This window comes from Wyeomyia smithii, chromosome 1 (genome assembly GCF_029784165.1).
Source record: "Wyeomyia smithii strain HCP4-BCI-WySm-NY-G18 chromosome 1, ASM2978416v1, whole genome shotgun sequence".
Lineage (NCBI taxonomy): Eukaryota > Metazoa > Arthropoda > Insecta > Diptera > Culicidae > Wyeomyia > Wyeomyia smithii.
In genome coordinates this window covers 146505946-146519496 of record NC_073694.1, presented here as the reverse complement: position 1 = coordinate 146519496, position 13551 = coordinate 146505946, and the positions used below count along the sequence as shown (strand labels likewise).

General features: G+C 39.1%; 1 protein-coding gene and 1 pseudogene across 2 annotated transcripts in view; one reads left to right on the top strand and one right to left on the bottom strand.

The window, feature by feature from the left end:
• LOC129734080 (uncharacterized) overlaps window positions 1-13551 on the bottom strand; it is a 49429-nt gene that overhangs the window by 22713 nt on the left and 13165 nt on the right. Inside the window, exons 8-9 of one of the 2 annotated variants that reach the window (XM_055695799.1) lie at window positions 2635-2807; window positions 2515-2575 (exon numbers count right to left, since the gene is read on the bottom strand). The exons of the other annotated variant lie outside the window; for it this stretch is intronic. The gene's annotated coding sequence lies outside the window, so the exon portion shown is untranslated. The remainder of the gene's footprint in view (window positions 1-2514; window positions 2576-2634; window positions 2808-13551) is intronic. 2 annotated transcript variants of the gene reach the window in all.
• Window positions 3081-5651, top strand: LOC129717257 (uncharacterized; annotated as a pseudogene).

Genomic DNA, 13551 nt, shown 5'->3' with positions numbered 1-13551 from the left:
ATTATTTGAAATTTAAATATTTAAATATTTGAACTCAATTTGCCTCTAAATCGAAATTCAAAGCTATGATATGTAATTGTTCTTCATTGAAATGTTTGTTAATGTTCAGGAAAGACACTTGAGGAAAAGTAATAGGTATCCTATTGTTAAAAGTTGAAATATTACTTTGAGGTGAAACGGGATTGTGGCTTTTTCCTATACAATTTTGAGGTTAGAGTTTTTTTTACTTCTGTATTTTGATCGTAAAAAATTCGGCTTCCACTAAATAAAAACAAACAATATCGCACGCTTAGCCTTGGGGCTAATAGCGGTCTCGATCAACTAGATTAGTTGAGAGAATTCGTTATCGATATTGTTTTTGGCACATTTTGTATGTGTAGGATAAGTACAACGATGCACCGTGCCCCAGTGCTGAGTCGAGAAAATTTCCAGCTCGAAAAGATCCTCGACTCGCTCGGGAATCGAACCCGATATCACAACCGTGTGGGAGAGCTAGCCGACCGACATCCACAGAACCACGGGGACCACATTCCACTAAATAAACAGCACTCAAATTGCTACTTCAGGTATGCAACAGTTGTGAAAACAATTGATCAAAGTTTCATATATCTAATTTTTTCTTCATAAATCAAGAAAAAATTAGATTGCAAAATTCGAATTGATCGCGACCACGTCCCGATTCACCTTAAAAACTGCGCATGTTTGAATATAATTTTCTGCATACAGAAAAATACATTAAAATACTCTTTTTAAAATTTATATATATTATACATATAATACAAGCAAAATTTTGACTTTTTGAGCAAGAGCTCAATCCGCCAGTAAATTTAATTTTTTTTTTTCAATAAAATGCTCGTTGTTCCTTCAACATCTGCAAATATTTTCTTGCAGAAGAATTTATGCTTTAATTTGGTGCGGTTCGGGCAGAAAAAATTACATTTCTGATGTTTTCGTAGTTTTGTGAATAGTAACACATTACGGGATTCGAAATCCTTTTTTACTTTTACCAAAACTAGATCTTGGGACATTTGGCTGGAGGAAAGGCCGCATTTCATTGGTTTAATCTTTTTTTTTTTAATTTCTATGTAGTTATGTGGATTAAAACGTTAACTTCTCCTCAGACCTGTTCCTTGGACACCAACAAACAATTTAGTTATAAAAATTCACATGTTTTCTCTTTAGATATGATTATAGAGGAGAATTAAGCATGAATGGTCGCGCTAAATTCTTATTACTTTGATTTCTTTCTTCTAAAAGTTACATAAAAAGAGGTTTTACTGTGAACGATTGACGAATATCCGGTTATCACCCGAGTGTAATATATTCGGAACTGGGATGACCCCACAACATTTTCCAAAATAACAACTTCTGGTTTCAGGAAAATAATCTAAAGTGGTATTTGGCCAACCATTTCAATACTTCCGAAACTTTCGAATTCCATACGTCATTTTGAAAAACGAAATGGCGACTTCCAGTTTCTGTAAAACATCCCCAAATCACATAATGCAAACCAATATGGGTATTTCCGTTCTGTGCGTTCTCAGAATGTTAAAGTACTTAAACTGATGTTGGACCTATAAGATGTGAAATATTTTTAAAGTGAGTTGTGCTAATGCAATGAATTATAAAAAATGATTCCTAATTTTGAAACTTTCGATCCCGAGCATCGCCGGGAACGTTCAACTAGTGCTACATAAAACACAAACTATAGTAGCTAAAGTGGTACAGTTTGCCGTTGGGTTCGGTATATCGGTGACCGCTAAAAACACGGACGGGCTGAACACGAAGGGCCAATCAATTCTTGATGAATTTACAGAGATTTGTGATTCACTGAATCTAAAAGTTAATCCTAGCAAAACCAAAACTATTCTGTTCCAAGCGAGCAAACAAGGAACTAGACTCCGACACAAAAGGGACCAAAATAGAAATGGTGCACTATCATAAACACTTGGGCTTGTTCATCGATAGAAATTTATCTTTCGGACATCACGTGAGGGATATGAAGTGTGAAATAAACGACAGATAAAACATAATAAAGGTTATCAGTAGCATAAAAAGTGGCGGTAATCCTTAAACTATGCTGCACGTGCACGAGGCACTTATACACTGTTTAAAATAATGCTTCAAAAACCAATTTCCAATCACTAGTTACGGTAAATAATCAAAATTTGCGCACTACTAAATTCCTACAACGGTATCCCACTGGAAGGTCTCCTTTCAAGAACTATGCGCCTAAGAAAAGCCAATTCTCTTCTATTCAATTATAGTTTTCGGAGAAAACTTGGTTCTTGGAAAGCAACCTCAACACCAATCAGATTAGATTACTACGGAATCTTTGCTCGCCAGAATGAAAATCATTTATAATGGGAAATGTGATAAATGTAATATGGAAGCAGACGCTGAACACCTTTTTTTATATTCGATAATTTCGCTATAGTACGGCAAAAATACTTTTTCACGGAGACTCTAAAATTATAACCTATCAATAATGGCAAAAAAATTTCGTCCACCTACCTTAAGCAAATAAGCTTAGGTCGAAGGCCGTCTTTCGCTGGTTTCCACTGCTTTCCTCAATCTGTAAAAAAGACCACGTGTTAGATTGTTCCTGTCACTTTGACCAAGTTCTCTGCTTACAGATTAGTGACGAAATGAAGTAATGTCCATGCCTTCACGTGGTATTTATTTTTGGAACATTAGCGAGACAATCACCAATACCGCCATCGAAAACCACCAGTGGCTTTTGCAAATCTTTTATCTTCCGATACAATAACCTCTTCCAATTTTTCCTTCCAACTGGCGCATTCATCCTGAAAAAAAAATTAGTTTTTTTTTGAAATCGCTGATAAATATTACCAGATTTACATGTCTACATTTACTGTACGATGTACTACACACAGCTGTCGAACAATATGCGTTCAGTTTTAAATTTTATTCAAATGTTAACGCATCATCGCAATTTGAATACAATTTAGCTTCATTTTCACATTGTATCGATATATTAGAACATTATGTGTAAATCAATATAACTTTTCCATCCAATCAGACTAGTCATATTCTATTATTTATTTTTTTAAACTACCATGAACGCAACCGTAATCTTATTCGACAAAGTTCCATCGTAAAATTACATTTGATTTAAAAAAAACTGCCAAATTGAAAACGTCTTTCATATTGTTTTTATTAGCAGAACTTTGCTTCTCATTACGATTGTTACGTGTTTCAGCACATCTTATTCGAAACCTCTCATGGGAACGGAAACGGTGCTGGCGATGCAGCCACCACCGAGAAAGACAAACTGGCCCAGAAAGAGGTGGAAGTAAAATTCATCTCCGAGCAGAATGGCGACGCCAGGATCGATTTGGAGGTGGAACAGCAGGTGAGTTAACGGCCTACCTCCTTTCGCAGCAAACGTTCTCCGGCATGAGCAAGAAAGAGCTGATGAATATTGCCAACGATCCGTTCTGAGGGACTCTGGATCGCGATGCTGGTTGGTGCCATATATATTATAATGGATGCACCGAAATGTGCTGTTCCGGTTCCGTTGACCTGGTGGCAGGAGGGACCGCTGGTAAAGCTTGACGTCCAGGATTACCGCAATCAGCTGGATACAGCCGATTGATTCGGAGCGAAGGGGGTCATCTACGAGCTTCCAGCCGATAAAACCTATCTGGTTATTACGGCTTCCGTCGAGAAGAAAATCGAGGATCTGGTAGACACGTTTACGTAAGTACACTTTTCACTTTTTCATACCATATTTCTAACATGAGCGATTGAAGACGTGTCCAATTGAACGCGAAATTGAGCTGTCATATTTAATAAATCTTGATTCGTATAGCACACACCGCAGTTATTCTCTGTTGCTAACGCGAGGATTTTTCTTCACTAAGGAGAACAGGTTTCTTTGAGGTTAACTTTGAAAACAGTCGGCAAACTGGTTGTGATTTTTGGTTGAGAATGTAATGATAATGCCAGCTTGGCACAGAGAATCACATATATCTGATCAAATTTCACTTAAATTTAAAAACTACATTCCAAACCTACTAAATTCTTTCTCACAATTGTTTCAAATGACAAAATTTTTCATATACTAAAAACGCAGTTTGCTGCGATTGATAGTTCCTCTATGCAAAAATTATTGCCCTTTTTAAATTCAGCACTAAAGACATCAACGTCGCGGTTCTGCCTGGAACGAAGTGAACCCCCGTCAATTCGTGCTAGCCCAATTTGGAGCCGATCGGTTGGACCTGCAGCTGAACGAACGCTAAACACTTCATAGTCGATCGGGGGGGTAAAAATGACGTTGCTGCTGAGGTTGAAGATAAAACGCTGATGCACACGGACAACGGCTTCTGGACACATGCTCACACGACCTATCAGGACGGATTGGGTGCTCTACTGTACGAGCTGAGTTCCGCAGTTAAAAATGCAACAAACGGAGAAGGTTTCTTATCAGTAAGCGAAGACATTATGCGGCCAGAAGTATTCGTCGCTGACGGAAAACTCGGTATGGACATACCGGAGTTTGGTAATGTTGAAAGTGTCCTCCAGCAGCCACTGGGAGTCGAGTCGGCAAAGGCTCTCCGAGATGACATTCAAAAGACTCACGTGGAAATTCAAAAGTACACCGCTGCGGAAGGCGGTAAACCTTGGGTGCAGTGGCCGTATGATAAGAACTCGCTAGATCAGGTGGCTGCCTCGGAGTATAATGTTTTCATGTTCCCACTGCCTGGCGTTCCTGTTGTCACACTGGACGTTCTTAACTACAGCAACGTGAGCCAAGCACTGATCGGTCATCTGGAGAAGTATCGTGCCTCACCATCCTATCAGCATGGAACGTTTGCTTTTTACACCGACACTAACGGAACCTCCGTTGGATACACTCGGTAAGTTTGCTACACTTTGCTTCATCGTAACAACATTAATGGTTCTCGTTCGAAACATTGCTAATCGACCTTTTTTCCTTCATACTCTACTCATTGTAATCGTTTATTTCACGCTTGAACACTAACTAATCTAACACAGAGATGGGTAAATACAGCACCATTTAACCAACTAACAATCATTTCATTGTTGTGCCTGTTCTAAACCACTAAACTTGACAAAAGAAAAGTATACCAATATATTTTTATCCTTTCCCGACTACAGACAAAAATCCGGTAATCCGGGTTACTTCGTTGTGCTTAACCTGGCCGAGCAGCAGGTCGAGGCGGACTTTAGCCAACTGGTCGGCATTGCCGACGAGTCGACATTTGTCTCACTAGTGAGAACTATCGTGTGCCAGGTATTGGCGTCAAGTAAGTATTGTCGGATCCCAGTTATGGTCCAATCTGATTGATAATTTCATTTTCTTACAGGAGCAAGCTTCCTTCGAATGCAGTGCCCCTGTCCGGTCTGTCGGCTCTGATTGCCACCTACGTACCGAAGCAGGGTTAAATGTCCAAGGCAACGTATTAAAAGTCCCCCAACTCAACCTTAGCAAAAATTAAGGTGTTCTCAATTGTATCTAATAAAAAATGTTTTTGTCGTAAATAGGACAATAATCTCATCTAAAGTTACAAACAAAAAATTTTCGCTGCTTCTCTGAAACTCAAGCATATTGAATGAAAGCCTAATTCAATAAAATAGAACTTAATAAATTGTTGGGAGCGTGACACATGCTTGGTCAATGAGTAGAAAAAAAATGAGAATCACTGCTTAATGATAGTCAAACTAAATCTTAATGAATGATCTTAATATATTTTTTAGTAAAAAGTGTACTTATTTTATGTTTCCAACTTGCTTGTTTCGATTTTTTTGTGTTTCTTTTTTAAGAATACCGTAAACCGTTTGTAGATTACATTTGTCTAACTTTATTGTCACAGATAGCAGAGTCGATGAATTTTTACGAATGACTGAAATGAGTATCCAACCAGTATTATACACACTAACTTCAATTCTGTGGGGTAAGGTTTTTGAGCTAAAAATTTTTAAGCAGATGATGTCCGAACAATTCGGCAGAATCTATCTTGTTGAAATAGCTAAACAAGTTTTTTTTATCCCTGGGGTGGTTGAGCTCCTATCTTGGAATACCATAGCTTCACGAAATCCTTTAAAAGGAAGCAACAAAGCTGTTGCATAATAGCTTTGGAAGCTCGAAAGATGATGAAGCATCAGATACCTATGTTGTTGTCCTTCCTACTCTAATCTCGGCAATCTCCTATGTTAGAGCTTCCTGATATAATTTAAAAAAAAAAAACAAGTTTTGCAGAAGGTCCAGACCACTTAGTGCAAGCTCTTCTCTTGTCCATATCCATAAATGCATTACATTACACGACATTACATCAACCTTTTATTCTTTTTTGGGGTTACTGGCTGGGCGCGTCAAGCACTCTAAGCTCTTCACCAGGCCCGAGTCATCGAGTTAGAGAGCCTTCAAGTATCATTTCTGCTTGACGAGACAAGCCTATGGCGGCTTAATAAAACACAGTAGCGAATGGATTCTGGAGGTTTCCTAACCAAAGGTCGTCGGACGCATGTTGTCGAGCGCAAGTGTAAGTGTTGCATGACAATACTACGGCAATACATCAACCTTTAAATAAAGAGCATGAGCATGAGCATGATTGACCGCCCGCGATTGCTACTCCGTTATTGCCAGATCAGCTGTAATTACACAGAGAACCAATGAATGATGCTTGGGATTAACATTCATCCTCAATGTGTAAAAACTGGTGACCTTAATCTTTATATTAGGCAATACCAGCGCCGGCCGCATCCGAATGCAGGTCAAAGAAGGAGTGTGTATGGGAATATGTTGACGTGATACTCGCTTTATTGGAAGCCGAGAACACCTCTGCACTTCCACGAGAAATCACTGGGATGTTGGAGGCTTTTGTATGCTTTTTTCATATTTGTGCTTATGCTTGCTTTTTTCATATTTGTGAGGAAAATCGCGGAGCATTGCACAGTAAGGCAACTAAATACAAAGGCTGGTTAAGTAAAAAAAGTGTGAATAAATGCGACAAAAATATGGTATTTACTTAATTTTGGGGTGCTGAACACCAATCTCCATTCCATTTTTTATTTGGGGCCGTCCATAAAGCAGGTGACCTAATTATCAATGGTTTTGGTACTTTTCCCCTTAGCCACAGGGCGTTCTCCTCACAGAAACAAATTACGTAGCTTTTGCACAACACCTCAAATCAACCAAATTTTGCGAAAAAAAAAAAAATAAATTTTAACAAAATAGGTAATACATACAAACTAGCTACGAATCAACTTTTTCTTTGACACCAAAAAAATCCAAGCTATCATTGAAGCTGTTTCAAAGTAATGAATTTTTTTAAACACATGTCAAAAAACGTCAGTATGCCAAACTTCGAAAAGTTATAAAAAAAACAGATCTCATGATATTGCACCCACATTTTGGATTTAGGCACTTGAATATTATAGCAACAAAGGAAAAATATTATGAAACAGCTGACGTAAAAAAAATTCAGGCGGATGGCCATCGATTCTCTACTGTGTTTGGTACGAAGCAAATATGTATATGAGATTTGACAGCGATAGCATAGTCTTTGTTTGCACTGTGACCAGGGATGTACAGAAATATCTGTGTTATACCGATTTTTAGATTGAATCGATGACACCGAATCTGTACTAAAAAATTACAGGTTTTTGGCAAATGCAAATGAATCATTAAATTTTTCTCAAGTTATGAACAATATTAACTTTGACTTTATTATAATATTAAGATTTCAGGTTGCTGCGATGTTCACATAAAACTCGTCGCTTTTTTAACTTTACCAGACATGCACTTTTCATAGTGGACCTCTTCCTTATAGTGGACCATCCGCCTGGAACTCTGGGTTCATCAACATGCGTTCACATTCACACTCGGTTTTTGTCTAACTCCGGCCATCATGTCGAGAAACCACATATGACGATTAGTGCATATAACGTGCGAGGTACCCAGGTGTTTTGAAAAAAAAAAAATCCAGGACGGGTCGGGTACGGGTCGGGTTCAAGCAATTTCGGCGTTGTTTTCATTCGGGTACGGGTAGTTGGAATAGATATTTTTCGGGTTCGGGTCGGGTACGGGTATTTTAAACAAACCAGACTACGGGTTCGGGTCGGGTACGGGTTTGAAAATTTTCGATGAGTCGGGTACGGGTCGGGTACGGGTAACAAATTTTCCATACCCGACCATCTCTAGTGGACAGTCTGCGAATAAATGGTTTGGTACACCTAGGAAGTCACAACACACCGAAAATCTATATTTGAGCAAAGCTCACCTGGGCCGAAAACACGTTTACCCCGGAAAGTTATGCGCGACCGCTCTATTCCCTCTTACCGACGCTACGCGCGGAGACACGGTATTTCGCGTTGATTACCACTTACTTCTTGAATAATAAAGCGAAGATACCTACTGAGTATGAAAAACTGGCAAAGTTTCATGCATTCATAGCTAGAAAATTTTTAAAAATGCAAATATGCATATCTAACAAGACCGAGTACTAATTAGATTTAACAAAATGCCAAAACAATCGTAATCAAATTTATTTGCCATGCTGACCGACAAGATTTCTACTTGATTAAATTTAAAATTGTCTATGTGTTTCAGTATTTACTCAAAAGCTAGAAAAATCATAAAACAAGGGCATAAAACTGCTCAAAATGTTCGTAACAGCGTCTCCGTTCACCTGAGGAAATAATATCAACAATGAAGACTGACGCGCAACTGTTTCGACGCAGTTAGCGCCGCATCGGCCCAATCGGTAGATTAAAAAAATTCAAAACCGGCTTCCACGAAGCCGCGGTCACAAGCAGGGATGCCACAAACACAGACCAATCTGTGCAAAACAAAATTCCCACACAAGTATATGTACATACAGAACTGCAAACGCGCCCTTCAAAATACAGGCCGATGTTAGGCCGACGCCACACTGCAAAGGACGCGGCGCGAAATGCGTCCTTTCTCACGCGAGAAGAAAAAACAACAATGAAAACTGACGTGCGTTAAAACACATCCCGAACTGTTTCGACGCAGTCACCCGAACAGCATCGGCCCTAGTACGCACTGTACCTACTGTAAACGATTGAGTGAGAAAATTCCAAAACCGGCATCTATGAAACCGCGATAACAATCAGAGATGCCACATATGTAAGTTTAAATTTATCTGTGAATTATAAATTTCTCATCCATACAGTTTACAGTTTACAGATTTGTAAAGCCATAAAGATTCCTACGATTTTCTAAGAATTTTACAAATTTTTATACAGACTTTTATACTGGAAATCTGTAAAACATTTTCGATGTTCAGTATACAGAAATGTAGCATCCCCACAAAAGGAATTGTGAAAAGCAGAAAAAAAAACATTGGATTCCTTTTGCCATGCAAATAAAACAAAAAAAAACAGGCAAAACGTCACCAACACTAATACTTATCCTTTAATCCTCGCGTCCTCTCTGAACCATCATGCTGGTGCAAGAACGTGCCGCACTCAAGAGCAACCTTGCACTTACTCACACACACTTATGGCAAGGCAAGGGCTAGCGGGAAACGTGCTCCGCCACCAAAAAAGAAATGCAGCTCTCACAAATTAGCCACAAAATTGCACGAATCTTTCACGGATTTCAACATTGACGTCACTCTCACCGATAATACGAAACCGCCACATTTCGTATTACCTTTTACTCCACCCTTTGCACTTAAAATATAACGATTACGCGACGGGAAGGCTAAATAAAATACGTCGACATTATTGCACTATCCTCAACCGTACACGACAACCTTCGGAACACTTCATCGCGATTCAAATCATACACTTGGAATTCACACCGAAACAACAGCGGCCTTCATTCAATAAACGTAGACACATCCCTTTTCCGGATAGAAAATAAATCATATAAAAACTTGAAAAAAACGATGAAAAATTCCGACGAGAAACATTTTCACGTCCGTTCTTGATCACAGCTTGCTTCGATCAATACATCAACCTTTGAATAGAGTAAAGAAACTCGTCAATATCACGTGTACGGTGTACCTAACTCTCATATTACAAATAAACACCAAAAGGTGCAAAAAATGTAAATAGGTACCGAATCGTAAATTGTAGCATTTATCATCAAAAGGAAAATTAAAGTGTGGCTGTTTTGCATTCATACGTGGACTCTATACTGTTAGTTCTATGTTGTAGATTGCAAAGTTGTAGTACTGTATGCGGTACATATAATATTTTTTTTCTATTTATTCCATTTTCTTCATCCTTCATTGCTTGTACCTTAGGGTGCCAATCAGAATGGTAATTTTGAGAAACCCTATACAAAATGTTGACCGGCCAGGAAAAACACCACATGAAAAGTTTCAGCTCAATCGGACCTAAAATGAGGTGGCGCAAAGCGATTGAATTCTGTCCTTTAAAATCCAAAAATTAACCCAACGGACTGGGGTACATGAAACTTCGGTTTTCAAAATTTTCGCTGGTCCCAGAGGGTTCGAAAATGCATGAAACGTCGAGATCTGGTATGATCTGAAGAAAAAATTCACGATTTTGGTGATTTTTCGAATTTCTCAAGGTCAAACTTCAATTGCTTTGCGCCACCCTAGGGAATTTTTCGGGTAGGTGAACATTTTGTGTAGTTTTTTTTTAAATTCCATGACGCGATTGGTGTGATCGGGAGAACCATAGAGAAAAAGGTAAACATGTTTCTCACTAGGTTGGAAACAACCTCGGAATGAGGCGGAGTGGAAACTATACTGGCGGTTTCGGGAATGTATCGTAGAAGAGTTGATGTTTTCTTAACGAAGGAGGCATGAAACTAAGCTCTAATGATCATTTCTCTGTGAACAGTGCAATAAAAATCATCTACAGATTCGCCGCGGGCACTAGAAGCCATCGAAACCACTATGATAGTGTTGTGCAGGTTTTGAAATTAGGTAATCCCTCTCAAGCGTCAGAACCACAGACTCTCAACCAATCACACTGACCTGCGGAAACCTGGCAGAGAAACCCCAGGATCAATGCCTCGCAGATAAGTAACATTACAACAAACTCCGAAGAGAAAACAATTCTCCAAACAGTCAGCAGTCGAAGACTGTATACAATTTGCCAGCTCGAATGTTCAAGGGTACTCAACAGAGAACAAAGAACAAGACTTATACGATATCTTCGTACAACGAGGAATAAAATTAGCAAGCGTACAAGAAACAAGGCTGCCTGGATGAACCTTCAAAACGAAGAATTTTAATTAGATGGTACAATGTGAACGATAATAAGAACTCAAGCCTCAGAGAAAAGGGTGGTATAGCCCTGGCGATTCATTAATGCATCCATAAAGATGGACAGTTCAAAAAAGTCAGCGGGAATACTTGTTCATATGCATGCAACGCGATGAAAGAAAGCATTCTGTTCATTACCACATACGTAAGGAAGACAACGGTGAATTTGCGATTGTAACAAAGTATGTAACAGGACTCCCTGATTGTTTACGAAACCGAGTAATTCTTCTAGGACACTTTAATGCCCACATCGGCAACCAGGGTATAGCGGAAGGCGACAGAATAGTAATCGGGACCACATGCCCGGATATCAAAGCCTTCTTTCATCGACATAGAGCTAGCGATCGTAAAGTCATTGTTGGAACAATCAAAATAAATTAGGATTACTCAACAATATCGAACAGAAACGCCTCCACGCCCTATTCGACTGAGAGGTAGAATTCCGGTAAAATCCCTGAATATCGAGGAGGACCGGCAAAGATATAAGAAAGTGCTAGCCAGAAAATTAAAAAGCAGTCTGTCGCGAGACGAAACAACGCAGAGAAATTAAAAAAGGCCTACAAAGCCTTCTACAGCTCTTGCAGCTTTTTAAAAGACCACTCCCTTGAATGGAACACTATAAAACGGCACAACCACTCTATAGTTTCTCCCGTTATAACATTTGTAAAGGAAGCAGCCACAATACTTAAGAGGAATAGAAATTTATTGCGGCAAAGGGAAAACACAATGATAACAATTTTGAAAAAGCTCAGCAAAATAGAAAATGATGAACAAACTAACACATCGGAGGTGATCGGAGACACCACAGAGCAGAGAAGCAGTTCGCAGCATCTTGAATAGACCCGCCTAGGGAGGAAAACTATGAACAATAAAATCCGGATTACCAGACTAAATCTACATCCTGAGCCTGGTGGTTGAGCTCCAATCTTGGGTTTTTATGGCTTTACAGAACCAAATTCAAGATAGAGCCACAAAGTTGTTCCAGCTTTGACAGCCCAAGGGCGCGTGCTTCCAGGTGGCGGATAGAAGCTAAGGGAGATCATGAGAGTCAGATACCTGTTTTAGTTCTTCCTACTCTGATCTCGGCAGTCTCCTATGTGGGGAGGATTCATGACAACATTAATTGCTAAAAGTTTTGGTGCATTCTCTTCACACGTGGACCAGACCACATTGTGCAAGCTCTGTTCTCATCTAGAAAGTGACAAATTCATACTTCTTAATTCTGTGCAGTTGTAGTAGCGGTAGTAGTAGAAACAAGAGTCTGTGTTGTAAGGTGAGGTGCGCAAAGAGAAAACCAGTAAACCCGACAACCATCTGCGAATGTTTTATCGACTTCCGATGGGTTTGGATATGTTTGGGGCTCCGGAATGGACCGAGGAGAGCTTAGTTTAAGCTTTCTGCAATCAAGTTTTTTTTTCCACGTAACGACGCCCTACTCTGATGTATTTGTGTATGTATATGAGTTCTCATGCATATGTGTTTCATTTTATGTGTATGTATGTATGTATGAATGTCTTTTTTTTCCTCATTTAGTTACACTAACACATTACTGAAATTGTAAAACCGATTAATGACAGATATCTCTCCTTATCTATGTCTACTTCTTCCTCTACTTCCCTATCTGCGAATATTATCACTGTCACTTCGACTATCCCCTATATTCAACAACTTATCTTAACGATCATGGTAAAAACAACAAACATACAGGTAACCTTTAATACGTATCAAAATCATATTCAAGTATTCTTGATTGGCATATATAACATTATTATATGCACAAACACACACTGACATACACAAACAGTTGCACACACATATAAATCTGCAGAGACCCATACTTGCCACTATCCTCCGGCAGTTTCAGGGATCTTGCCAAGATGCTACTCTAACGAGACAGTATCTTTGCAACTTGCCCAAGGTTACTCTAGTCAGTTACACAGAATTTAATTGACCAGGTGGTTATTGATGCTGTGATGCCAATCCTATTATCAGTGGTGCTTCAAAACACCAGCGACTTGGTCCCTGGCCCCTTCTACACCTCACAAATTTAAACAAATGCAAAATAGAAAACAAGTTTTTACTAGATTGGTTAAGGATTGACTGAATTTGTCAGCCTGGATGCAACTTATCTCTAAAACTGCTAAATATCGTTTTAGAGCAGAAAAGGTAGGAAAAGCGTTCAACATAATCATTGTAAATCAAATCGTAATCGTATTCCCCAAACCAGCAAAAAAGGGAAGATGAGGTTTTCCTAGTACACAAGCACATTAACTAGTGTTTATATATGATGAAA